Source organism: Neoarius graeffei, chromosome 19 (genome assembly GCF_027579695.1).
Source record: "Neoarius graeffei isolate fNeoGra1 chromosome 19, fNeoGra1.pri, whole genome shotgun sequence".
NCBI lineage: Eukaryota > Metazoa > Chordata > Actinopteri > Siluriformes > Ariidae > Neoarius > Neoarius graeffei.
Window position 1 is genome coordinate 5,707,355 of NC_083587.1, and position 27,432 is coordinate 5,734,786.

The window sequence follows — 27,432 nt, forward strand, 5'->3', positions numbered from 1 at the left end:
TGTTCACAGCTACCCTTTGGAGTCGGTCCACATTTTTTTCCGAGGGGAAAAATTTATAGTAAAGGCGGCAGTTAATCCTCACCTCACCCACTCGATAATTTTGGAGACTGATTGGCCGGGATTCGGGGAGTTGAAGAGCCCTCTCCCCTGCCCGAGCTACGGGCGTCCAAAGTTGGGCTGGAGCCGCCGATGGGAAAACGAAACTGAAGCCAAGCATCGTGGCTCTTCGTCCCGAGGCGCGGGGCTAGCGCGCCCTGCCCACGCTGGTTCTTTGGGGAGAGTGCAGAGGCCTCTGGGTGTCAAGTTTGGGGAGGGTGGGACCTCCCCTGCCCAAGCTACGAGTGTCCAAAGTTGGGCTGTAGCCCTGGATAGAAACGAAACCTAAGCGGAGCGCCGCGGCTAGCCTCAGGGTGAATTACGTCACGAGGCATGGGGCTTGCGCGCCCTGCCCATGCTGGTTCTTTGGGGAGAGGGCTGAGGCCTCTGGGTGTCAAGTTTGGGGCAGCTGGGACCTCCCCTGTCCAAGCTACGAGCGCCGGGTTAGTGTCCCGAGCGGGGTGGAGCGGAAGTTGCTGCGGGGTCAAGGGAGAGCATGCTGTGGGTGGGAGGGAGTCATTTACTTATTTAATTGAATACTCCCTGCGTCAGCGGCTCTCATTAAGGCACGGAGCGGAGTTCGCCTCGGGGGGGAAATAACTTCCCCTGGCTGGGAGCTGATTGGCCCTGCCCATGCTGGTTCTTTGGGGAGAGGGCTGAGGCCTCTGGGTGTCAAGTTTGTGGGCAGCTGGGACCTCCCCTGCCCGAGCTACGAGCGTCCAAAGTCAGGCTGGAGCCGCCGATGGGAAAACGAAACTAAGGCCAAGCACCGTGGCTCTTCGTCCCGAGGCGCGGGGCTAGCGCGCCCTGCCCATGCTGTTTCTTTGGGGAGAGGGCAGAGGCCTCTGGGTGTCACGTTTGGGGCAGCTGGGACCTCCCCTGCCCGAGCAACGGGCGTCCAAAATTCGGGCTGTAGCCCTGGATAGAAACGAAACCTAAGCGGAGTACCGCGGCTAGCCTCGGGGCGAATTACGTCACGAGGCGCGGGGCTAGCACGCCCTGCCCGCACTGGTCCTGTGGGTAGAGGGCAGAGATCTCTGGATGTCATGTTTGGGGCAGCTGGGACCTCCCCTTGCCTGAGCTACGGGTGTCCAAAATTCGGGCTGGAGCCCTGTATAGAAACGAAACCTAAGCGGAGCGCCGCAGCTAGCCTCGGGGCGAATTCCGTCCCGAGGCGCGGGGCTAGCGTGGCCTGCCCATACTGGTTCTTTGGGGAGAGGGCTGAGGCCTCTGGGTGTCAAGTTTGTGGGCAGCTGGGACCTCCCCTGCCCGAGCTACGAGCGTCCAAAGTCGGGCTGGAGCCGCCGATGGGAAATCATCGATTAAAGCAAAAAAAAAAAAATCATCTGACTGAAAACAAAAAAGCTCCATGTCGTTGGCCCCTACCACGTCAGCGATGCGTCAAATTTTAAACGCCGTGTTGTCCATTATCCCCTAGGCCCCTACTTATAGTACATTTACATAATTTTAACAAATGACTAAAGCTAAGGCAAGACTTTACCATTGTCATTACTGGCTATAAATGATGAACCATCAAGTTTTCAGCGCAAAGTGCAAATTTATTTCAACAATACTTTAGTAATGCACAACAGTGGTTAAGAGAAAAGTGCAAGTGCAGTCGAACTTTAACCATGCTTTCAAAAGAGTGGAACAGAAAGAACTTGCAAGAAAAGTAAAGTGAAAGTTCACTTTTTCTGCTTCTTCGCGGTGAAGCCAAAGGCATCTAGTTTTTTGCCATTGCTTCCATAGACTTTTTTTTTTATGGCAAACTACACAAAAGCACACACCTGCCATTTTCATCTTTTTGCACCATGAACTAAATGGCTTGCCATTATCGCCCATTTCATTTAGCCAAGCCCATCTCCACTTATTCTTTACCGTTTTGTCGATGTCTGACACATCTGTGCCTTCATTTAAAAGAAGCGCGTCCATGCTGGCAAAACCGAAAGTAATTTGACACGCTCTAGTGATGGAAATCGAAGGGCCTATATCCAGTGGCCTTATACGCAGTTCTCGAGTTGAGGGGGGATGTGGGGGGATGGCATCCCCCTTCTGAAATAAAAATCTCAAATCATTCCCCTTATAAAACGGCCATCCCCCCATCACATCCCTTGGGCCATTTTACCGATGAATGTGGAAATTAGCCTACTATTATTTTAACAAATATTACTACCATTTTAACATAAGAGGCTTTGCGCAGTGATAGCCTACATGTAGCCGGATTAAAAAGACGCATATTTATTTATTCGGTTGCACTGCTCATTCACACTTATACGGAGGTTTCAGTCACTGAAAACAGCTACTTTCGCAAACTCGGGGCAGAGTGGAGGAGGTCCGTGTATCATCCGATCATTCAAGTATTCCATTCAATCTGGAAAACGAAAAAACACTCAATATTTCTCCATCTTCAGACACTCGTGTAAATCGGGAAAACGAAGCAGCAGTGGGCGAGAGAGCGCGCACGAATATAATGAGTCATAGGTGTGAATCTTTCACCAAATGCCAATTGTCCCAGTTCTTCATGAAATCGCACGCACAAATTCATTAGGTTAACTTTCAAATAACTGTTCTTGTGCACTTGACACCGGAGCCACTTTCCTGAATTTTGAGCTTCGGAGTATTGGCTTCTTTATCTATTTAATCAATTAATTTATTTGTCACATACATTAAATTACTAATGTAAACCATTAGTAGCCTATTTAAGCAGTAGCTGTTTTCTCCACTGTTTTCTGACCTTTTGTGCTTAGTGAATGAGACACTTCATTACACTCCACTGACCGACTTCCAATTCCGGACTTTTTTGAAAATGTAAAATATAGGCCTACGAGATGTTTTTTTGGGACTTAATTCGCGTTGCTCCTTCACTATTAATTTTTGAGACTGACGAGGCACTAAATACTGTGGAATTATTTTCTCCTTACTATGAAGTTTGGCATCTTAAACAAGTGTCGGGAAATCTTGCAGCCCGACTCTGCAGCCTCCAATGTTTAAGCGAACTGCTGAAACCATAATGTTTAAAGATTAAATCGTAGGCTAATCAAACCAACGAAAAACACAGCCTTTCCAGGACATTGTCTGCCGAAGCCTACAAAACGCTTAATAGCAAAGGTCTTGCTGCGGCTTCAACTTTTCACCTGATCACCTATCAGTAGGCAAATATCATTATTACTACTACTACAAAAGGCCTAGTATTAGTAGTAGACAAGTAACCTAGTTGCCTAGTAGTCGGACAGCCAAATAGTTTCATCAGTGGCCTCTGCCGAGCCTCCCCGGGACTAGACAGTAGCGGAGGCTGTATTTATTTATTTATTCATTTATGCCCATCTAGCGCAACAACTTATTCCTTTACAAATACTCAAACATAGCACAAGAAAGGGTTCAACAACAGGCAGTCACAGCAGCTTGGTGAAGTTCTAAATCACATCGGTGTCAGACCTATGGGCCTACCCCCCCCTTTTTTCCCTCGGATCTGCATCACTCTCATTATTGACCTTTAGCGCTCCCAGTTGATGGAAATCCATCGTAGCGACGGAAAACTTTAATCCATGCGAAACTAAAGCCGAGCACCGTGGCTCTTCGTCCCGAGGAGCGGGGCTAGCGCGCCCTGCCCATGCTGTTTCTTTGGAGAGAGGGCAGAGGTCTCTGGCTGTCATGTTTGGGGCAGCTGGGACCTCCCCTGCCCGAGCTACAGGCGTCCAAAATTCGGGCTGGAGCCCTGTATAGAAACGAAACCTAAGCGGAGCGCCACGGCTAGCCTCAGGGCGAATACCGTCCCGAGGCGCGGGGCTAGCACGGCCTGCCCATGCTGGTTCTTTGGGGAGAGGGCTGAGGCCTCTGGGTGTCAAGTTTGTGGGCAGCTGGGACCTCCCCTGCCCGAGCTATGAGCTTCCAAACTCTGGCTGGAGCCGCCGATGGGACAACGAAACTGAAGCCGAGCACCGTGGCTCTTCGTCCCGAGGCACGGGGCTAGCGTGGCCTGCCCATGCAGGTTCTTTGGGGAGAGTGCAGAGGCCTCTGTATGTCAAGTTTGGGGAGGCTGGGACCTCCCCTGCCCAAGCTACGAGCATCCAAAGTCGGGCTGGAGCCGCCGATGGGAAAACGAAACTGAAGCTGAGCACCGTGGCTCTTTGTCCCGAGGCACGGGGCTAGCGTGGCCTGCCCATGCAGGTTCTTTGGGGAGATGGTTGAGGCCTCTGGGTGTCAAGTCTGTGTGCAGCTGGGACCTCCCCTGCCCGAGCTACGGGCGTCCAAAATTCGGGCTGGAGCCCTGTATAGAAACGAAACCTAAGCGGAGTGCCGCGGCTCGCCTTGGGGCGAATTCTGTCCCGAGGCGCGGGGCTAGCGCGGCCTGCCCGTGCTGGTTCTTTGGGGAAAAGGCTGAGCCCTCTGGGTGTCAAGTTTGTGGCCAGCTGGGACCTCCCCTGCCCGAGCTACGAGCGTCCAAAGTCGGGCTGGAGCCACCGATGGGAAAACGAAACTGAAGCCGAGCACCGTGGCTCTTCGTCACGAGGCGCAGGGATAGCGCGCCCTACCCACGCTGGTTCTTTGGGGAGAGGGCAGAGGTCTCTGTCAAGCTTAGGGAGGCTGGGACCTCCCCTGCCCGAGCTACGAGCATTCAAAGTCGGGCTGGAGCCGCCGATGGGAAAACGAAACTGAAGCCAAGCACCGTGCCTCTTCGTCCCGAGGCGCGGGGTTAGTGCTCCCTGCCCACGCTGGTTCTTTGGGGAGAGTGCAGAGGCCTCTGGGTGTCAAGATTGGGGAGGGTGGGACCTCCCCTGCCCGAGCAACGGGTGTCCAAAATTTGGGCTGTAGCCCTGGATAGAAACGAAACCTAAGCGGAGCACCGCAGCTAGCCTCGGGGTGAATTCCGTCCCGAGGCGCGGGGCTAGCACGCCCTGCCCGCACTGGTTCTTTGGGTAGAGGGCAGAGGTCTCTGGCTGTCATGTTCGGGGCAGCTGGGACCTCCCCTGCCCGAGCAACGGGCGTCCAAAATTCGGGCTGGAGCCCTGTATAGAAACTAAACCTAAGCGGAGTGCCGCAGCTAGCCTCGGGGCAAATTCCGTCCTGTGGCGCGGGGCTGGCGCCCCCTGCCCATGCTGGTCCTTTGGGGAGAGGGCAGAGGTCTATGGCTGTCAAGTTTGGGGCAGCTGGGACCTCCCCTGCCCGAGCTATGAGCGTCCAAACTTTAGGGGGCTAGCGCGCCCTGCCCACGCTGGTTCTTTTACGGACATTTACCATTAATTTTCGAACGTGCCTGTCTGCATTTCAAAAGCATTAAACTGGATGGCCCATGAAAAATTGTAAAGATAGGAGTCTAATCTACTTTTAATTTTCTTCCAAATGTTACACTGAGTGAATACATTTTGTTGGAACACAGCCTGTGACACAGGTGACACAGGTGGAACACAGCCTGTGACACAAGGACCCGATTTTAAAAATTTACGACTCGGCCACCGAAGGTCCTAAACCAGTCAAAATTTACAGGCCCCTCCCTCTCCCCGAGCCCTTTGGACCCAGCCCAAGCATGGCCCTGTTTTTATTGTACGATGCAGTTGAACTAGTGTTTTAGGGTTGACAGTATCTGATCCAGTCAGTTGATTAAGAGTTCAGTTTATGTGAAACTCTGCAGTCCAGTACCAAGTGCCAAACTGCCAATCAGTGGTTATGATTATTATGTGCATTTTTTTCATTCATAATAAGAATGACAGTCCTATGCTTTGTTGGATGTAGATTTGTATTTTAATCGAGTTTTTATTTTCTTCTATTTTCCAAGTTCTAGTCCAGCAGATTTTAGTCTGAATGCAGAATGATATGACCACATCTAGTTTAAAGTCATTTTAAAAGTCATTTTGTGACAAAGTTACTTGAAATCTCATACTCAAAATTTTAACTATTATGCAAGAATAGTTGTATTGTTAATTACTAAATTTCTTATAGACTTATTATAAACATAGTATAGAAATGGTGATTGTTGACAATGTTTCATGAGTGTTAGTATAGTACCTATATGAGTATCAGTAAGTTGTAACTAGGGCTGTGCGATATAACGAATATACTCGATATATCGCCGAAAATTCTGTGTGCGATACACAAAATTATTATATCGTAACTATCAAGTATTTTATGGTCATCTTCCGACTTGTGTTTGTTTAAAACCTTTCCCTGTGGTTTTCTCCCTGTCCCTCAGGCAGTAACATGAGAGGCTGCCTAAGGGTAAAGAAAACAATAACATCACGCACTCGCCAACCAATCCCGGGCGACATCTCGGTGCTGAAAAGAACTTCCGAGAAGATTTTAGAGTTTCGGTTGTGTTGCCAGATTGGGCGGTTTCCTGCCCAATTGGGCGGTTTTAAGTGCATTTTGGCGGGTTTTGAACAAATTTTGGGCTGGAAAATGTCAGCAGTATCTGGCAACACTGCTTGCGGTAAGATTTCCTAGTTCCGGTTTACAGCGCTGACTCAGTTCATGCAATCGCTGGTGTAGCATAGGCTACCGTGTAAGCTCTGTCAATTTCAGCCACAAATTAAAAAATGGAAGCGGACGAATTGGTTCCTAAAAGAACTAGTAAGGGGTCAGTCATCTGGCATTTTTTGGATATCGCGAGGAGGACGTGGAACAGCAAATGCCAGTTTGTAAAGTGTGAAAAAAAAAACCGTCATCATGAAAGGCAGCAGCACTACAAATATGTTCCATCTAGGGCTGCACGATATCAGAAAAATATGCGATATTCGATAACATGACTGAATATCTCGATATCGATATGTATCACGATAATTAAATATATACTGTTTTTCTTAGCTCTACTCGCCGTTCTTTGTTCACTTAATGTTTCACTTTAATATCTCTCTTTGCACCATACCAGAAGTTTTTGCTCTTGGTTGAATTAGTGTAATTTAGTGTTGATTTAGTGTAATTTAGTGTAATGTTGATCTAGTGTAATTTCTTCCCTCTCTGTATCTTAATATGTGTTTTTTGTACATTTGTGTAAGCTACTTGACACTTTAATTTCCCTCTGGGGATCAATAAAGTTACTCTACTCTACTGTATCTAGCATTTTAAAAAAAACACCCAATGCATCGCTTCCATTCCAACATTATTTTTTATTGGAAAAACATGGCTACACCTGCAATGGTGTCCATCAATCATTTTTAAATCTCTTAATTTTTGTGAGCGCAGCAGAAAATGTCTTAAGTTGAAGTAAACAAAAAACTGAAAACTACATTACATTAACATAAAGCATTCAAAATGGCAATTTCAGCGGCTCCCGGGAGATGAAGGTGAGCGACACAGATTCACCATAAACTCAAACACAATCTGTTAATAACACATGCGGGTGAGAGAGCAGTGGTGTGTGTGTGAGTGAGCGAGCGAGCAGTAGTGTGTGTGTGTGTGTGTGAGAGAGCGCGGTTTTATGTTTTTATGCTTCTGTACATCAGTGTTTGTCCCAGTGAGCCGCCCCACCACTGTTTTACAGGTACATGTCTTGCAAAGTACCTGAGTTTGCAGTACGTCATCCCTCCTGAATCCAAAGTACTTCCAAATAGCAGACGTGCATTTTTTTTTTGGAAACGAGCAATTCCAGCGTTATGGACGTGACACTTGAACTCAAAATGGCAACAAATGACCCAGTGCATGTTTTATTGTCTCCCAGTACTTAAACAGGTGTTGCATATTTTAAGGCTGTACCATACTGGAGAAGTGATAGAACAAGAACAATTCCCATAGTACATCTAGGGCATGCCAGAAAATGCCAATAAAAGATGCGTTATGGATGTGACAGAAAAAGTATCACTTTTCTTGGGTGACTGTACATTTTTATCAAACTCTGTGAAATTGTAAACCTAATGTCGAAATGGAGATATCCATTTGATAGAGGGGTCCAAGGTGAATATTAAAAAATCTTCGTTTAAAATATTTTGTATTTCATGCAGAGTTTCGGAAGGAAAAGTCAGCGTTATGGATGTGACGAAATTCCGTTATGGATGTGACGCGTCTGAAATAGACATGGCATATGTTTAGAAAATCAGCAATTTAACCACCATAACCCTTTGAAAAACTCTCTAAATATCAGCTAAAACTATCAAAGTTCTTAAATAATATTTAGGATGGCTATTGTTTTGCTGTCTTGTGGATTTTAGCATACATTTCTGTGGCTTGTGGCAATAATATAGAATTGTACATGATCAAAGTTGATTTTAGCTTGGGTTTTACATTATAAGAAAGACTGACATAATAAGGCGAAGGGAACAATTCTTGTGACAAATTGGTTCAACTTATTCACATCTGTAAAATACAGGCCTAGGTGATATCTCTGGGAGTGGTTTTGATGTATTACATATTGCTTTATTTTTGCATGGGGAGGTTGACATTTACATGGAATTGCCCAAACCAGTTCCTCCTCACATAAGTTTGTCTCACCACACTTGCCACCGCTCCCACCTTCCGCCATCACCACGAGGCTTTTACTTGTTTTGCAATAGGGGGCGGAGTTATCCCGCGGCGCTTGTTGACATTCAAATGTGATTGGACGGCACAGAAAAATGTGCCTTTTATCGAAATTTAAGTAATTTTTGCGATATGTGTATCGCAAACTATGATATCGCGATATCGATACTTTTTTCGATATATTGTGCAGCCCTAGTTCCATCACCTGAAAACTCACCCGGTACAGTATGAAGAGTCTCTTAAACTCCGAACTACTTCCCCACGAGCTAAACAAATGACCATAGCGGCCTCGTTCTCCAAAGCCGCCCCATATGAGAAAACGAGTCAGAGATGGAGAGCTATAATGGATGCTGTAGGTACAGTTCGCCACCTACTGCCTAAGAACTACAACTCCCAGCCAACTTCCGCGTTGACCTACGTCACGCCTGGGCTGGATCACTTGCATCACATCCTCCATGATTCCATAAAGAGACCTGGAAATCCGCCATATCTTTCTCTTTGGCGTCTGAAACCACACAGAACAGACCTAAAAGGAGGCACTCGCTATCGGACCGTCCGAAACCACGACTTCTTTCTTGCAAGATCCACATTTTAGTGTGTTTTCCTTTTTGTTTACCCTTGATCACGGTAGACTCCGGAAACACGCGATCTTTAACTCAAGCGAGTTATAACCGGTTTTCAGTTATTCCTTATGAGTACGTACGAAACTGCAGCCCACAAAGGCAGTTTAATTTGTAACTAAGAAGCGGCTGGACCCTTCTAACTAGTGCACGTTGTTTGATCAGAGTTTTCCTTCCCACGAGCTACGAAGCCGCTCCGAGGATCCTCTGTCTCCCACAGAAGTTTTTCCAAGCTCCTGTGAACTCTACCTCTCTGAGGACTCTCTACTTTCTACAAAAAAAGGCGAGATTTTGAAGCAACACTGGCATTTGGGCAAGAAGACTAGTCTTAGGAATTAGTTTATTTACTTAGGCTACGTTCACACTGCAGGCTGAAGTGACTCAAATCCGATCTTTTCGCCCATATGTGACCTGTATCCGATCTTTTATTGACAATATGAACGACACAGATCCGATTTTTTCAAATCCGACCCAGGCCGTTTGGATATGTGGTGCTAATTCCGATTCCTATCCGCTCTTTTCATATGCGACTTCAGTCTGAACCGCCAGGTCGCATTCATCCGACTTTCACGTCATCAACAAGCCACGAACGTCACTATTCTGCGCTGAAGTAGGTGGCGGGTCTCTCAAAAAAGTTACAACAACATGGCGCATAATCACGGGCGCAGATAGAGGGTGGGACGGGTCATATTTAAATTCACCTCGTTCGGTCCCCCCCACTTATAGGGAGGAAAAAACGTCTATGCTGTCTTTCTTTGCATAAGGCAAACCTCACGGAAAAATCAAAAGACTAATTACCATTCGGTTTATTGAGGTGCACAGCAGTGTATACATATAGTTGCAACAACTCACATAAAACAAAACAAAGACTGATATTCGGTTGGTTGAGCTGCGCAGACTGCACAGGTTGCGAGCTCGAGCTTGGTTGCTATGGTTACTAACAACAAGTTTGACAGGCATATCGGGGTTGGGGTTGGTTTGCTGGCAGCTTTGTCCCCCCCAGTTCAAAAAACGTATCTGCGCCCCTGCGCATGACATCAATGCGAGGGACGCTTCGGGCTGTGAAGGTTCTGAATCTTCTCGATGGAAGGACGCAGAGGTTAGGGAGCTGATTTCCATTTGGGGGGATGCAGTTATTCAAGCTAGATTGGATGAGTCATACCGCAACCGGGCGGTTTTACTTCCGTAAACACTGGCCATGCTCACTGCGTGTGACGTCGTCGTATCCTGCAGTGCGCATGCGGAACACTTTTAGGTCGCTTTTCGTTCATACTGAGGATCACATACAAGTCGCATATATTTGTTAATGTGAACGACCTCACAAAAAAATCGGATTTCACAAAAAAAATCGGAATTGAGCATTAAGCCTTGCAGTGTGAACATAGCAATAGTGTGAATTTACACTCAGGGATTGTTTAAGTGTGCACACTGATTTTGGGTTTCTATCATTTGTTTTTTATTGTTGGTCTCAATCGTTTAACAGATAGGTTGCATTCTCTCTCTCTCTAACACTTTAATTTCATTATTTACCCATATTTTGACCTCATTAAGATTTTAGTGAATTTAATAATACTATAAAGCTAGTGGGTTAGCTGTCTAGGGAAGCCTTTGTCTCCAGGGACCAGGCTTCAACACGTGGTCATAGGCCTCACCCATACTTTAGCTAGCAAACCAGAGCTAACTCTCTTTGTTCTGTAAGGAGACACGTGGTAACCCCCCCCCCCTTTGTTCTTCATCACGAGGTCTTTTGTCTCAACTTTAGATAATATTTTTAAGTTTTGATTCAATTCAACCTTTATACCGCACTCTCCTGTGCCCACATTCAAATCCACATATATCACGGATGACCATTTGAATGTATTTTAATTGTTAACCTTTAATTTTTGTTATCACACATACACTAAGCCTCACACACAACCACGTGGCCCACACTAGGCCTCAAAAGCACATGTTAGCTAGCCTTCCTTTGTCTAGTTAGCACACAAAGCTAATCATTTGCTTACACACACAAACACATGCTAGCTAGCCTTCCTCTGTCTAATTAGCCTACAAAGCTAACCTTTTGAACACACACGCACACACACTGTTTACAGAAGATTTCACCTGCTGCTATTCAATTTTTATCTTTGTTATAATAAATTGCATTATCATTGAAACTGTGTGTGTTTGTCTGCTGTTCCGATATTTCTTGAAGTCGCCCAGATCTCAAAAAAACTCTTAAGGTGTATATGAATATTATTAGCTGCAGCTTGGTAAGTGACCATAATATTTCTGAATATACCAGATAATGGTATGATTCACTTTAGATGATTCACTTGAAATGATTCACTTTAAATGATTCAATGAGACTGATTCAATGGTATGATTCAATTCAAATGATTCAAATTAAATGATTCAATGGGATTGATTCAATTTAATTACTAAAGATTGATCACTTAACACCAATCTACATACACACAAACATAATACACCTACAATGCAATCACGAACGTCATTGCCGAAGACATGATCCCAGTTAGTATAGTGGAAAAACCAGGCTTCCAAAAATTACCAAACACACTCGATCTCAAAGATGAGTTGCCTGGTCGCAGACATTTTACAGAGAAGGCAATACCGGAATTATACACATCTGAGAGGCAGAGCCAGAAAACATTCAGTTCAAAAGTGTTTAAAGAGAAAATTTATGTTTTGCAGATCGCTCTCTTCTCTCCCTCAATCTCTCTCTCTATTGTGAATGTTCCAGTGGTTCTCAGTAGTCAGGTTAATAGCTTGGAGATCTATTTTTTAAAATAATTTAATGAATGAGCACTTTTCTTATTTAGGCTAAATGTCTTTCTCAGTGTTGAGCTTGCACTTTATTGATTTGAGCTCTGAGCAGCTGTATTGTATTGCCCCTTTGTTGCAATTTTCAAGATTGCTTTTGCAGTTTGTGCCACATCTTTGTTGAATAAAAATATTCTTATTTCAATTCAATTGTGATTAATCACTAACATGAAAATTTAAAATGTGTTGTTGAAAACCACCTGTATAGTTAACCAAGAATGTTATTTAATCTGCAGGGATTGTAGTGAAAACAGTAAAGAGTACAAGTTAGATTTCATGAGGGCCTTTAGAGGAGATTTAAATATATCGAGATATATATCGTATACAGTGAACCCTCGCTATAACGCGGTTCATCTTTCGCGGCTTCGCTGTTTCGCGGATTTTTTTTTTTTTACAGTGCATTGTGTTCAGAACACTGAACTTCAGCGAGTGGCACAAGAATGGGACCCGTTGATGTGTTGCTCGTTACAGTTTTCAAATATAATCGAAGGTGGCATGTCTGTTTACAAGAATCTTCTTGCCCAGAAGAAAAAAGAGTGCCAACAACTACCCATAACTATGTTCTTCTCTCGGAAAAAGACACCTGCACCACAGCCTTCAGCAGAAAATGACGCTACAGCGGAGCGGAGTCAGGACAAAGAGGCACAGTCAGAGGGACTGTGAAATACGCGTGAGTCGCAATGTGTCTAACCTCGTATTCATTATTAAAAATATTATTTTACAGTATTATTACAGTATTATTATTTTAAAAGTATTAAAAACTGTCATAGCTATTTGCAAGAATGTTTTTTTTATTTCTTAAACAAATGCTTTACATTTGTATTGTATAATAGTTGTAAAAAAATTAAGTTGACTATTTCACGGATTTCGCCTATCGCGGGTCCTTTTTGGAACGTAACCCCCGCGATAAACGAGGGTTCACTGTATCGTGAAATGGAGAAAATGTATCGGGATATTCATTTTTTTTCCCATATCGCACAGCCCTAGTTGTAACCAACTGGAACATCCATGCCCCCCGTACTTTTTTCTAGACATGGAACTGACTGGCGTGTGCTACTGTTTTCTTGGGTCGAACTTTAAGCAGTTTTTTTTTTTTAATCTTCTGACATTTTCTTGTAAACTATATTCAATTTGTAGTGTAATTAGCAACTAATGCCCAGTGTAATTTGGCCTTTGCAGATCACAAAAATGTGCCTGGAAATAGCTGAGAAGCCATCTCCAGGCATCTAAAGCCCTTCAGCTTCTGGGGCCTACCTTAGGGACCGCATTGTTCCAGGCCTTTGGCCCATCACTTGGACAGGCTGAAATTTGAACAGACCGACAACATTTCAGATTTGTCTGTCTGGTGACAGTCTGCGTAAAATTCCTTATTTCCCACACTGTATGGACATATCTTTGGGGAATTTCCTCATTTTAAGGACTGCTGTATTGAATCTCAATGCTCAATGGTGCCCCTTTTCCACCAAAGCAGTTCCAGGGCTGGTTCGGGGCCAGTGCTTAGTTTGGAACTGGGTTTTCTGTTTCCACTGACAAAGAACTGGCTCTGGGGCCAGAAAAACCGGTTCCAGGCTAGCACCAACTCTTTGCTGGGCCAGAGGAAAGAACCGCTTATGTCAGCAGGGGGGCGGGGGGGGGGGCGGAGTTGTTAAGACCAACAACAATAAGACCACGAAAGATAGCCATTTTTAAGCGGTGAGAAGCCACAGCTGTACAAACGCGAAGTCATCCATTATTATTATTGTTGTTGTTGCTGCTGCTTCTTCCATGTTGTTTTTGCTTCGATATTCGCGCCAACGTTTAAGCAAACGTAGTGACGTAACTGACGTATACAGCGACGTAATGACGTATACAGTGACGTAATGACGTGGCACCGCGAGCGATGGAAAAGCAAACTGGTTCTCAGCTGGCTCGCAAGTTGAATGAGTTGTGAACCAGCACTGGCTCCGAACCAGCCCTGGAACTGATTTGGTGGAAAAGGGGTATGGGTGGCATGGTGGTGTAATGGTTAGCATGGTCACCTCACAGCAAGAAGGTTCTGGGTTTGAGCCCAATGGCTGATGGGGCTTTACAAATAATGGACTGCTCTGCTCTCAGCCCCAGCTAAGCATCCATTGTGACCCACCACTTATTAATATATACAGTGTGACTGACTTGGTACATGTTCGGGTTTTATATGAAGAGGAAACCTGATTTCAATTCGTTTCAAGAAACGTTACGTACAGGCAGGCAGAGGTGGAAAAACCCGGGTGCAGAAAGTAAAAACCCTGCCACATTTTTGCTCCAGCCAATTCAGTGAACCAGCTGATCCTAATTACCACATCCCCTAAGCCAGGTTGATGAGCTAATTGGTGAAATCATCTGTGTTGAGAGCACAGGCAGAAGGAAAACCTAAGCAGGACTTTTACTTTGTCAATCCAGTTTTTCCACCTCTGCAGGCAGGGTATCACTTTACTACAGCTGTAAATGAAGTTTGTGTATTCTTAAGTTCTGCAGGCTCAAAAAGTGTTAAATGTACTTCAATTAATACAAACAATACAGAACTGTCAATGTTTCTGATCTAAAAACTCAAAAATACCAGAAATATGATGATTTCCTTCGTCTTTCGACATTTCCTCAACTATTAATCTTGCAATTTGAAAATCAATCACTTCTTTGCCAATCTCTGATGACAAATTCACATGTCTCTGATTGATTTATTTGAGCAGATTATGGTTCGTTTTATTGGCCTGAGGGCAGCAGAAATTGAATTTTTGGCTTTTTAAGCATGGCAGGGCCTGACTAAAAGGATATGGATGCCACCAAACACGCAGGCTGTCCTCAGCTCTGAAAGTATCATTGGTCAGAGGTCTACATCTGAATTGGACATTCTGCCCACCAACTTTTTTAAGTCTGTTCTTCACCTTATAATTACAGATGTGCTTCAGATCATAAATACATCCCTAGAGACTGGCATTGTTCCTGTGTCCCTGAAAAAAGCCGTTGTAAAGCCCCTCAGGGATGTGATTTGGGGCTGGTGAAATTATCTGAAAATTTTAGGGGGGGGGGGGGGGGGGGGGGCTGGGGGCCACAGGCCCCCAGCTGGTCCAGGGCAGCACCCTGGTGAGGGGACAAGGGGGGGAAGCCCCCCGAAGCTCCTGGGTTTTGGGGTTTTCTGACTTAAAAATTGTACTAAAATGGCAAGCAAACACACAAGAAAAAACTTGTCATGATTACCAAATTCAAGCCAATTTAATGGTCAACATGCAACTCTGACACACACACACACTCTCGCTCACTCTCGCTCGCGCGCGCGCTCTCTCGCTCGCTCGCGCTCTCTCTCTCTCTCTCGCTCTCTCTCTCTATCTATCACTCGCTCGCTCTCTCGCGCGCTCTCTCTCTCACTCGCTCGCTCTCTCTCACGCGCGCTCGCTCTCTCTCACTCTCGCACGCACGCTCGCACTCTCTCTCTCGCGCTCTCTCACTCGCACGCTCTCTCACTCGCTTTGCATCTTTACGCCTCAATCACGGAGGCTGCCATCTTTCAACTCTGTTTGAAGCGAGCTTACGTACAGCTATCTAACAAGCGCGTTCATTGGTTGTTACAGAGCGATGGGCCAATCACGTACCTCGTTTCATCTCAATGACGGAATTGCGTAAATGACGTAATTACGTCAATGAGATGAAACGAGGTACATGATTGGCCCATCGCTCTGTAACAACCAATGAATGCGCTTGCTTCAAACAAAGAGTTGAAAGATGGCAGCCTCCGTGATCGAGGCGTAAAGATGCAAATCCGAGGCTGCCATCTTTCAAACAAAGTCGGAACGAATAGGATACGAATGTGGATTTGAGGGAAAAATCGGAAGCTTTATTTTTTTCAAGTTTTGAGGTGAAAAAAGCGGAATTCCGCGAATTCGCGGAAAAATCACATCCCTGGCCCCTACTTAAAAAGAATAATCTGGATGCTTCAGTATTAAACAACTACAGGCCAATATCAAATCTACTATTCATCTGGAAAATCCTTGAAAAAATTGTCTTCAATCAATTAACTGCCTTCTTGATATCAAACAGCTGTTTTGATAACTTTCAGTCAGGATTTCATGCCAATCATAGCACTGAAACAGCGCTGATTAAAGTTATGACATACATCTTAATACTGATGCAGGCAAAACATCGGTCCTGGTGTTACTGGACCTCAGTGCAGCTTTTGATACTGTTGATCACAACATACTGCTATATCGACTTGAACATTGGGTTGGGTTGACTGGTAAAGTTATCGACTGGTTAAAATCATACTTAGAAGCTTCTTTGTTACCATGGGAAATTGTACCTCAACATCAATGTCCTTGACCTGTGGTGTCCCCCAGGGGTCGATTCTTGGACCATTACTTTTCAACCTTTATATGCTCCCACTTGGACAAATTATCAAGAACAACTCAATTTTGTATCACTGCTATGCAGATGACACCCAAATTTATTTTGCTCTATCACCTAATGATTATGCCCCCCTTAAATGTCTCTACCAGTGTATCGACCAAATCAACAACTGGATGTCACAAAATTTTCTTCAGCTGAACACAGATAAAACAGAAGTAATTCTATTTGGGAAAAAAGATGAAAGACTCATGATTACCACTATTCTTGACACAAAGGGGATTAAAACAAAAGACATGGTTAAAAATCTTGGTGCTTTCATTGACAGCGAGCTAAATTTTGACAGTTACATGAAAGCAATCACTAAAACGGCATTTTATCACCTAAAAAACATTTCCAAACTAAGAGGACTTATGTCAAAAAATGATCTGGAAAAACTTATACATGCCTTCATCTCTAGTAGGGTTGATTACTGCAATGGCCTTTTCACAGGCCTGCCAAAAAAGACCATCAAACGACTTCAGCTGGTTCAAAATGCAGCGGCAAGGGTTCTCACACGAACAAAAAGAACAGAGCACATTACTCCAATTCTAAGGTCCCTTCACTGGCTTCCAGTAAGCTATAGAATTGAATTTAAAGTATTGCTGCTGGTGTACAAATCTCTAAATGGTACAGGGCCCAATTAGCTCTCTGATATGTTGCAGCGGCCTAACCCAATCAGATCTACCAGATCGCAGCAGCAAAATTTACTGGTAAAACCTGTTGTTAAAACAAAGTGTGGTGAAGCAGCTTTTAGCTACTATGCAGTACAGCTATGGAACCAACTCCCAGAGGACATTAAAAATGCTCCTGCTGTTGGCAGCTTCAAATCTAGACGAAAGACCAAGCTGTTTTCAGATGCTTTCTGCTAACTGATTAATATTGTCATCTTTACATGTTTTAAACTTTCTTAACTTTTACAGTCTCTGCATGTTTTAAACTTTACTTAACTTTTATTCTATTTTATTCTGCTGGGTTTTTTTACTGAACTTTTACTTCATTTTATTATTTCATTTCTACTATTGTTTAATTCTTATTATTTTTCTTCCCCATTTATTTTATTTTCTATTGTTTACTGTTTTGCTTTTACTTCTGTAAAGCACATTGAACTGCCACTGTGTATGAAATGTGCTATATAAATAAACTTGCCTTGCCTATGCGCTCCAGAACCTTTAATGCTACAAAATACAAAAGGAACTCTTAAGGCAAAATGGTCTTCATTTTTTTGCCAGACTGAGACAACACTGGGATAGTTAGTGTGCATTGAGCCATTACTAAATGTTTTAACTTCTTCACCTGCTGTAACACTGTTTATCATCTCATTTCTGCTCACTGACACACAGCTTTCTTTCCTATCAGCCGTTTCACGGATACCGCCATTTTGGATTTGGCACGGTGCACTCTGGGACCGTTTGGGAACAAAGCATCCTATGCGAGATGTCAGCCTACGCGAACTTGTTGTAGACGCTGTGTTAGTAATTAAGTCATAAAAGCCTCATACTCATTTGTCCTGCCAGTGTGTTTTACTCCTAGAGTGAAATGGGTGGTGCTGATCGATGTACAGTTTATAAATGCAACAATGATCGACGGTATAAGGACAGGTGAGCGATATTATGAATAGAATAGTACTATGCTACGTGTAGACTATAGTCATAATGGTATTATAATGGTATTATTATTAATGTTTTTGTATCATCGGTCAGAGGGGACTTTATAAACATGACATTACCATGGTTTACCCTTTAGTTGAAATTTTCGGATAAAGGTTGCTTAGTTTAGAATCTACATCAGGCCTCAGGAGTTCGGTTCAAAATGGTGATTTAAATATGTGGACCTAGGCTTGTTTCATTTGTTGAAAAATAGGTTAACAATAAGTGAATGTATAAGTTATCAATCTTAAATTTATTAATCCTATTAGACTGTAGACCTATATATCTGATCTAAATCAAGACATAGATAACACACTTACCTGGAAGTACAGGTAAACACAGGTGTGCCCATAATCCTATCTTTTTTTCACATGTGGCACATGTCTGAGTTATGTTGATCTGAGCCAAGATATTGAAATTTATGTTTTTATTTCTTTTCAGATTAGTTATCAAAGATCATGTAAAAGAACTGAAGTGGCATTCGTGTCCTGTCAAGTGGCGTCCTTTGTGGCTGCGGTTGATCAACCGGAGTGACCTAAAGATGCTCTCAGACCACACAAGAGTTTGCCATGCTGCCTGCTTCAGGCGTTTGTTTGTCCCCAAACGGTCCCAGAGTGCACCGCGCCAAATCCAAAATGGCGGTATCCGTGATGGGGTGGGCAAAAATATCGATACGGCGATATATCGCGATACTTTGTCTTCCGATTCAATATCGATACTCAAAATATGAATATCGATATTTTTTTCAAATAATAAATCATGTTTCAGATGGGTTTGTAAATCCAGTACGACTTCCGCACCTCCGCTCCGCAAGGTGTCGCTGTGCCGCTACCTCACTGCAAGGCACACTTCGTCTTCTCTTTTTTTTCCCGGCGGTTGCAGTGAGGAAAAAAAACAAGCAAGCATGGCTGTTAATGTAAACCTAGAGATGCTGCCGAACTTTAAGGCAGATGTTTGGAGGCACTTTGGATTCCAAAGGAAAGGAGAAAAAAAAAAAAGTGAGCTGGACAAAGAGTACGCACTTTGCAAAACCTGTTTCGCTCCAATTAGATATTCAATTTCTACTGCAGGTGACATAATCAGCTCTCAGAGGAGCTGTCTCACCTCTGAGCATGCTGACCAGTTGCTCTTCCTGAAGAAGAACATGCAGTTTTGAAATGTGTGCTCACGGTACAGGTTTGGATTAAACTTTACACAAGTACTAAGCACAAGTTAAATGTTCTCAGGTATATGTTCTCAAGTTTACAAAGAACAAATTGATATTAGTGTTAGCACTGAAATGTATGTGCAGTCTGCAGTGCAAGTTTTAAGTTTTCATAAAACTATTTGATTCTGCTTGTTAAGCAGCACTGATGTGTCCATGCTTACAGAAAAGTTGAGAATACTAGCACAGAAATGGGAATTTTCTGTATGTTGTAGTGAAGCAACTCTTGGTTTTGCCAGCAGTGGAATAGAGACAAATATATGTCTGGCAAGAGTGTGTAGTTATGTATGTGAAATGTGATTTTACAGTGGTCAATAAATTCTGATTTTCTTCAGTGACACAGATATTGTGATGTGGTTGAAATTTCTTGCAATATATCGATCATCGCTGAATCGCTGTACCGTGATATTATCGTTATCGTGGGCAAAATATCGCCATAGTATCGTATCGTGAGGTATCTGGTGATACCCAGCCCTAATCCGTGAACCGGTCCATTAGTTCTACAGCAGTTTGCTGAAGCACCCAGTCAACAACTCAATAATAAACTCGGACGCGTTTCATCTTATTGAAAGCATTTTATATGTATTAACTCGGTTATTATTTTCCGGAGAGTCTAGTCACGGTTTTGCAGCCCAATAAAAATACAAATAAAACCCTGAAAACAATAATTTACTGACATCAACTCTGCTAACTAGCCGGCTAGCTAACATTAGCTTCGCTAATATTCCTCCTTAGAGTCACCATTAACTTTTAATAAACTTTCAATTACGTTCATTATGTCTTATATTGAATATTGTTAGTTTTTTCTTTTTTATCAGACATCTAATTTTTTAGGTTTGTTTACCTGACATGTTTCGATGTACGACTGTCGTCTTCCTCAGAGTGTCACCGGATGTTATTGGTGACACATCTTTTATCAGCTGATGTTTCTGAAGGCGTGGCCTTCCTGTCTAGATTGACAGGTCGGTCACGCCTTCTACTGTCAGTTCATCCCCTGCAAGATGGCACTCCAGGTATGGGAGAGCATGACAGAAGATAATAAACATCAGCGCTGGATCAGGGACGCCATAGAGATCCGTAAGCGAAGTCTGAGGACCATCAACCGAGATGAGGGAGCATACATGCTCTTCCATACCTGGAGTGCCATCTTGCAGGGGACGAACTGACAGTAGAAGGCGTGACCGACCTGTCAATCCAGACAGGAAGGCCACGCCTTCGGAAACATCAGCTGATAAAAGATGCGTCACCAATAACATCCGGTGACACTCTGAGGAAGACGACAGTCGTACATCGAAACATGTCAGGTAAACAAACCTAAAAAATTAGATGTCTGATAAAAAAGAAAAAAACTAACAACTTTTAATAAACTTTAAGTAAACTATCGCACTTTTATAATAAACTAGAGAACACAAACTAACACTCGGCTAGAGAAATTATTATCTTAAACCTTTAGCCGAATGGGTCATTTCCGCCCACATTAACATTTCCGAAAACATGAACTGTTTTTCTTTCCTGTTTGTTTCCTGTTTGTACTTTAACACATTTAATGACGTTTTTCAGCGCGTCTATCTGTTTTTAACAATCATAACATTATCTGCAGTGTTTGTGTCCGTTATAGCTTTAATACTCAAACAGTAATGTGCTAACAGCTAGTTAGCTTCGTAACCTTATCCAACTTTTCTGACTAGCCGCTAACTTTAGGCTCATTATTATCGTGGCTGTAAACCGATTCGCCAAACAATAAGGAACAGGTCGCCTTGGCCAAACCCCCCTGAACGCTGTTCACTATTTTCCCCACAGCGGTTCCGCCTGTTTGGACCTTTTTGTTTATTGCAATAACGCGGTGTTTAAAACGAGGAAACTCAGTAACTCACCTTCCTGGGGCTCGGTCAGTCCGCTCCATCCGGTCTAAGGCTCTTCCTCCTGGATCTTCAGCAGGTCTTCTCTCCTCAACCTCACCGTTAAAACGCAGGAATCAACCCAGAGGATGTGAGAGAATAAATCCAGAGGTGTATCCAGCGGTTTTGCAGGAATAATAGCGGAGTAAAAGTTTGGCGTGTGATCCGGAACTTGTCAGTTCCACAAATGAGCGGTTTTACAATTAAACATCCCAAAGATTTAAACACAAACATCCCAAAGCGCGGCTGCGTCTTTCCTTTTTTGGCGAGAGTGGGCATGGAAATAATGAATATTTATATGAGGGATGAGAGGAAAGTGGAACCTGATTGGCTGGTAAAGGCACTTTGTTTCACCGCGTTGCGTCACGAGAGAGAATGATTTTTTTTCTTCTTTTTTTGGCATCAACTCCATCAGTCCGAGTTCTATAATTATCCAGTGATCAGGAAAAGGAGCACAGAATTTACTGCGATTGGTTTCGCTGGCCCGTAGCCAGGGGGGATCCAGGCCCGTAGCCAGCATTGTGTGTGTGTGTGTGTGGGGGGGGGGGGGTCTTTTTTCCCCAAAAGTGGACTTCATCTGGCCCCCTACTCCCGTACCCCCCAAATACACGAGCACACTTCAAATCTTCTAATTTAGACTTTTTTTATTCGTTATAAGTTCTCTGTTGTCTAACTTATTATTATCTTCCTACAACTGTGCTGTGACTTCACTGTCTGTCTCTGTTGCTCACCTCAGTTGTTGCTCTCTTTCATTGTCTGTTGTTGCTCTCTTTCTTTGTCTGTCTGTTGTTGCTCTCTTTCTTTGTCTGTCTGTCGTTGCTCTCCCCTCCACTGTCTGTCTGTCATTGCTCTCCCCTCCACTGTCTGTCTGTCGTTGCTCTACCCTCCACTGTCTGTCTGTCGTTGCTCTCCTTCATTGTCTGTCTCTGTTGTTGTCTGTCTCTGTTGCTCACTTCAGTTGTTGTTTATGGCATCAGAACACTCCTGATCTGCCCATGCTTTAGCATAAAAAAACAACAATTTCTAATTGAGATAAATGTTTCAAGTAATCCTGAGATTGAAATAATATCGCACAGCCCTATAAGGACAATTGATTTAAAAATGCCCAAATGCAGCAACAGTGGGTGTTTTCACACACACTGGTCTGAACATTTTCATTTTTCAGCTAATGCACACATTTCTTTTCACTCTGATCCAAATGCCAAACCACTGACAGGGCGTCATGTTACCATGACAGGGCGTCATGTTACCATGACGACTGAAAAACGCGTGCTCTTAAAGTCTCGCATTTTACTGTCTTCACACCACACCACAGCTCCGATTTCCCAAGCTGAAAAAAAAATAAAAGCAGCCCCAGGTCTGACGCTACTAGTACCTAGCCATCGAGCCACCTAACTCATCTCTGTGTGTGCGCGTGTGTCACTGACACACACACAGACTGACGGACGGGCTGACGCTACCCCCCACCCCCACTGATCACTCTGACAGATTGATCTACCACTACTGTTGTAAACAAAAGAAAAACAAAGTTCTGCACTCAGCACCTTACCCATTTTGGCCCTTTTTTGGAACATGGCGCCAATATTTTGGGACAAAGTAGCAGCAGATTTCTTGCGTTTTCTGTCTTTATCTTCTTTTATAGAGGGCTACTGCGTGATGTCACTATACTGCGAGATTGTGCTAGGGCGCCATATTGGAAGACCAAGTACATGCATACATACATACTCGCAATATAAAACAAAGTACGAGCAAGAGTAAAGTGATACGATGGCTGATAATTCTGGTTATGTGAGTACATTACCAGCTGCAGAAAGAGCACGGTATGTGGAGAAACTGGCTGTGATTGATGGGTTTGACCCATATGATAAGACTCGGGGCAAGGGAGAGTGGATTTTTTTATTTCATAATTTATTTTTAATTTACTACTTATCTGTTTTTATTTATATATCGTTGAATTATTTGGACATGGGGGAAAAACTATATTTAAAATCCAAAGAGGGATGGAGGGAGGAAAATTAAAACAAAAGAAAGAAATGAAATAGAGTATATTTGATAAAATTAAGGATGTTTTTATTCAGTAAACATTAAAAAAAATGTTCTACAACACTCTAACCTAGTGACTTACCAGTAACAAAATAGACTTGAAGTATTCAGATCCGCTCTGCATAAAGCAGCTAAATCCTCTCTCTGTCTCCTGGCAGAAAGCTCCTTGGTTTGCTTGTGTCTCAATCACAGCTGGTATTCTGTAGAAAGACTTCTTTTCACCTTTCCCATCAGCTTTGTTAGAACCCTAACACAGCACAAAAGTTTACCATTGTAGGTTTTTGATGAACCAAGTGCCTCGTGGGTTCACATACCGCACACTGCCGTTATTTCCCCCTGATCATGAGTTTGTTGGTCTTCCAATATGGCGCAGGGTTTGTTTACTTCCGGTTTCGGGTGACGTCAGTGAAAGGGGTCTAATGGGGGCATTACCGCCACCCACTGGATTGGGGTGTAAAGCAGTCTGAACAAAACGTGTAAACATAAACATAGGAGAAATGAACCCGTTTTTCTAACTCGTCCTCACTTAGTCTACTTTTCTTTTTTGATTAGTCTGGATTTGATATTGTAAATTTAAATGTGAATCAATGTATATTCATCGGACATGAACAAATGAATAAATCTTGAGTAATCTTGAGGGGCGTGTGTGTCGCGGGGGGGGATCGAACGAACCCTCCGATCCCCCCTGGATCGGAGGGTTCGTTCGATCCCCCCGCCGCGACACCGGCCCCCGGACACACACGCCCCTCAAGATTACTCAAGATTTATTCATTTGTTCATGTCCGATGAATATACGTTGATTCACATTTAAATGTACAATATCAAATCCAGACTAATCAAAAAAGAAAAGTAGACTAAGTGAGGACGAGTTAGAAAAACGGGTTCATTTCTCCCATGTTTACACGTTTTGTTCAGACTGCTTTACACCCCAATCCAGTGGGTGGCGGTAATGCCCCCATTAGACCCCTTTCACTGACGTCACCCGAAACCGGAAGTAAACAAACCCTGCGCCATATTGGAAGACCAACAAACTCGTGATCAGGGGGAAATAACGGCAGCGCGCGGTATGTGAACCCACGAGGCACTTGGTTCATCAAAAACCTACAATGGTAAACTTTTGTGCTGTGTTAGGGTTCTAACAAAGCTGATGGGAAAGGTGAAAAGAAGTCTTTCTACAGAATACCAGCTGTGATTGAGACACAAGCAAACCAAGGAGCTTTCTGCCAGGAGACAGAGAGAGGATTTAGCTGCTTTATGCAGAGCGGATCTGAATACTTCAAGTCTATTTTGTTACTGGTAAGTCACTAGGCTAGAGTGTTGTAGAACATTTTTTTTAATGTTTACTGAATAAAAACATCCTTAATTTTATCAAATATACTCTATATTTCATTTCTTTCTTTTGTTTTAATTTTCCTCCCTCCATCCCTCTTTGGATTTTAAATATAGTTTTTCCCCATGTCCAAATAATTCAACGATATATAAATAAAAACAGATAAGTAGTAAATTAAAAATAAATTATGAAATAAAAAAATCCACTCTCCCTTGCCCCGAGTCTTATCATATGGGTCAAACCCATCAATCACAGCCAGTTTCTCCACATACCGTGCTCTTTCTGCAGCTGGTAATGTACTCACATAACCCAAATTATCATCCGTCATGTCACTTTACTCTCGCTCGTACTTTGCTTTATATTGTGAGTATGTATGGATGCATGTACTTGGTCTTCCAATATGGCGCCCTAGCACAATCTCGCGGTACGGTGACGTCACGCAGTAGCCCTCTATAAAAGAAGATAAAGACAGAAAATGCAAGAAATCTGCTGCTACTTTGTCCCAAAATATTGGCGCCATGTTCCAAAAAAGGGCCAAAATGGGTAAGGTGCTGAGTGCAGGACTTTGTTTTTCTTTTGTTTACAACAGTAGTGGTAGATCAATCTGTCACAGTGATCAGTGGGGGTGGGGGGGTAGCGTCAGCCCGTCCGTCAGTCTGTGTGTGTCAGTGACGCGCGCACACAGATGAGTTAGGTGGCTCGATGGCTAGGTACTAGTAGCGTCGGACCTGGGGCTGCTTTTTTTTTTTTCAGCTTGGGAAATCGGAGCTGTGGTGTGGTGTGAAGACAGTAAAATGCGAGACTTTAAGAGCATGTGTTTTTCAGTCGTCATGGTAACATGGCATCATGGTAACATGACGCCCTGTCAGTGGTTTGGCATTTGGATCAGAGTGAAAAGAAACGTGTGCACTAGCTGAAAAATGAAAATGTTCAGACCAGTGTGTGTGAAAACACCCACTGTTGCTGCATTTGGGCATTTTTAAATCAATTGTCCTTATAGGGCTGTGCGATATTATTTCAATCTCAGGATTACTTGAAACATTTCTCAATTAGAAATTATTGTTGTTTTTTATGCTAAAGCATGGGCAGATCAGGAGTGTTCTGATGCCATAAACAACAACTGAAGTGAGCAACAGAGACAGACAACAGACAGACAATGAAGGAGAGCAACAACAGACAACTGAGGTGAGCAACAGAGACAGACAATGAAGTCACAGCACAGTTGTAGGAAGATAACAATAAGTTAGACAACAGAGAACTTATAACGAATAAAAAAATGTCTAAATTAGAAGATTTGAAGTGTGCTTGTGTATTTGGGGGGTACGGGAGTAGGGGGCCAGATGAAGTCCACTTTTGGGGAAAAAAGATTTCCCCCTCCCCCCCCAATGCTGGCTACGGGCCTGTTTCAAATGCATTTTATTGTGATCCATAGATTATTATCCGCGATTTCGTGAAAGGTGGACTTTATTTTTTTTAAGGAGTAAAATAAAATACATGGACAAAACCCAGGGTTATAGCACAATGCAACATGATGTAATCATTCATTTACTGTTTTTGATCCAATCCCGGGCGGCACGGTGGTGTAGAGGTTAGTGCTGTCGCCTCACAGCAAGAAGGTCTGGGTTCGAGCCCTGTGGCCGGCGAGGGCCTTTCTGTGTGGAGTTTGCATGTTCTCTCCGGGTGCTCTGGTTTCCCCCACAGTCCAAAGACATGCAGGTTAGGTTAACTGGTGACTCTAAATTGACCGTAGATGTGAATAATGGTCTGTGTCAGCCCTGTGATGACCTAGCGACTTGTCCAGGGTGTACCCCGCCTTTCGCCTGTAGTCAGCTGGGATAGGCTCCAGCTTGCCTGCGACCCTGTAGAACAGGATAAAGCGGCTAAAGCGGCTACAGATAATGAGATGAGATGTTCCTTTCACACTTTCATAATATTTCATAAATATAATACTGTTAAAACAGATGTTTAATGAGTCTGATTTTTTTACTTTGACAGAGTTACTAACACACCAAAGATCAATGCATCATAATAAATAAATAAATGCATATAAATATTAACATGGTGTAAACAAAATTCAATTTTCACACACAAAGGTTTAGCAAAAATGTTAACACTTGTAATGGAATTGAATTCATGAGACATGTTCTCGGTCCAAAGATCTGTACTATTAATTAAGATTTATTCCCTTTTGGACATTTTAATTCAAATCAATTTCTTTCAGCATCAGAAAGAAACATTTTGTATTGATGGCTTCATCAAGGGGAACTGGGGGAACTGTCCTTAAACTGCTTCGCTACATCACACAATTATTTAATGCTGAGGCATAATACAGACAGACAACAGTAGTGTTTAAACACTAGAAGAGAACTTTTGTACTGATTCATAGATCAAATATGCACTGTTCCAGATCCACACACCAGAATAAAACTGATAGGAATGAGCTAAGCAGAGTGAAGTCTCTTTCAGCTGGAGAGGAACTTTCCCTTTCTTAATCTTTCACCTGTCTTTGACCTGTGACTCTTCATTTCTGGATAGAGAAAGAGGAAAAGAGATTATACAAACCTGGCATACAGAACAATTACATAATAATAATAATAATAATAATGAAGGATGGGGGTTAAGCTGAGACTCTGATGGAAACATTGCAGAACTTCATGTTCTCTGTGCTCACCTCCTTTCCAGGTGATTTTCTCTTCCACATGAGTCTGTGAACCCAGAACCTGTTGTTTCTGACATATTGTACTGCTGTCTGCTGCTTGTTGTCATGGTTGTTGCTGTTGTTTTTTATGTTCAGGAACTGCTTGAACTGAATGGAGATCTGGTCTTTGGCCTATTAAAATCATTAAGCATTTAACAACAGAGATCAAATTCAAACAATCCTTCAACAAGGTTCTCTGAATGATTTGAATTTCTTGCTTTCTAAATGTGGCTC

The 27,432-nt window shown here is 43.3% G+C and overlaps 1 pseudogene; it reads right to left on the minus strand.

Moving 5' to 3' along the window:
- LOC132867666 (zinc finger protein 585A-like) overlaps positions 1 to 27,432 on the minus strand; it is a 418,000-nt pseudogene that overhangs the window by 287,895 nt on the left and 102,673 nt on the right.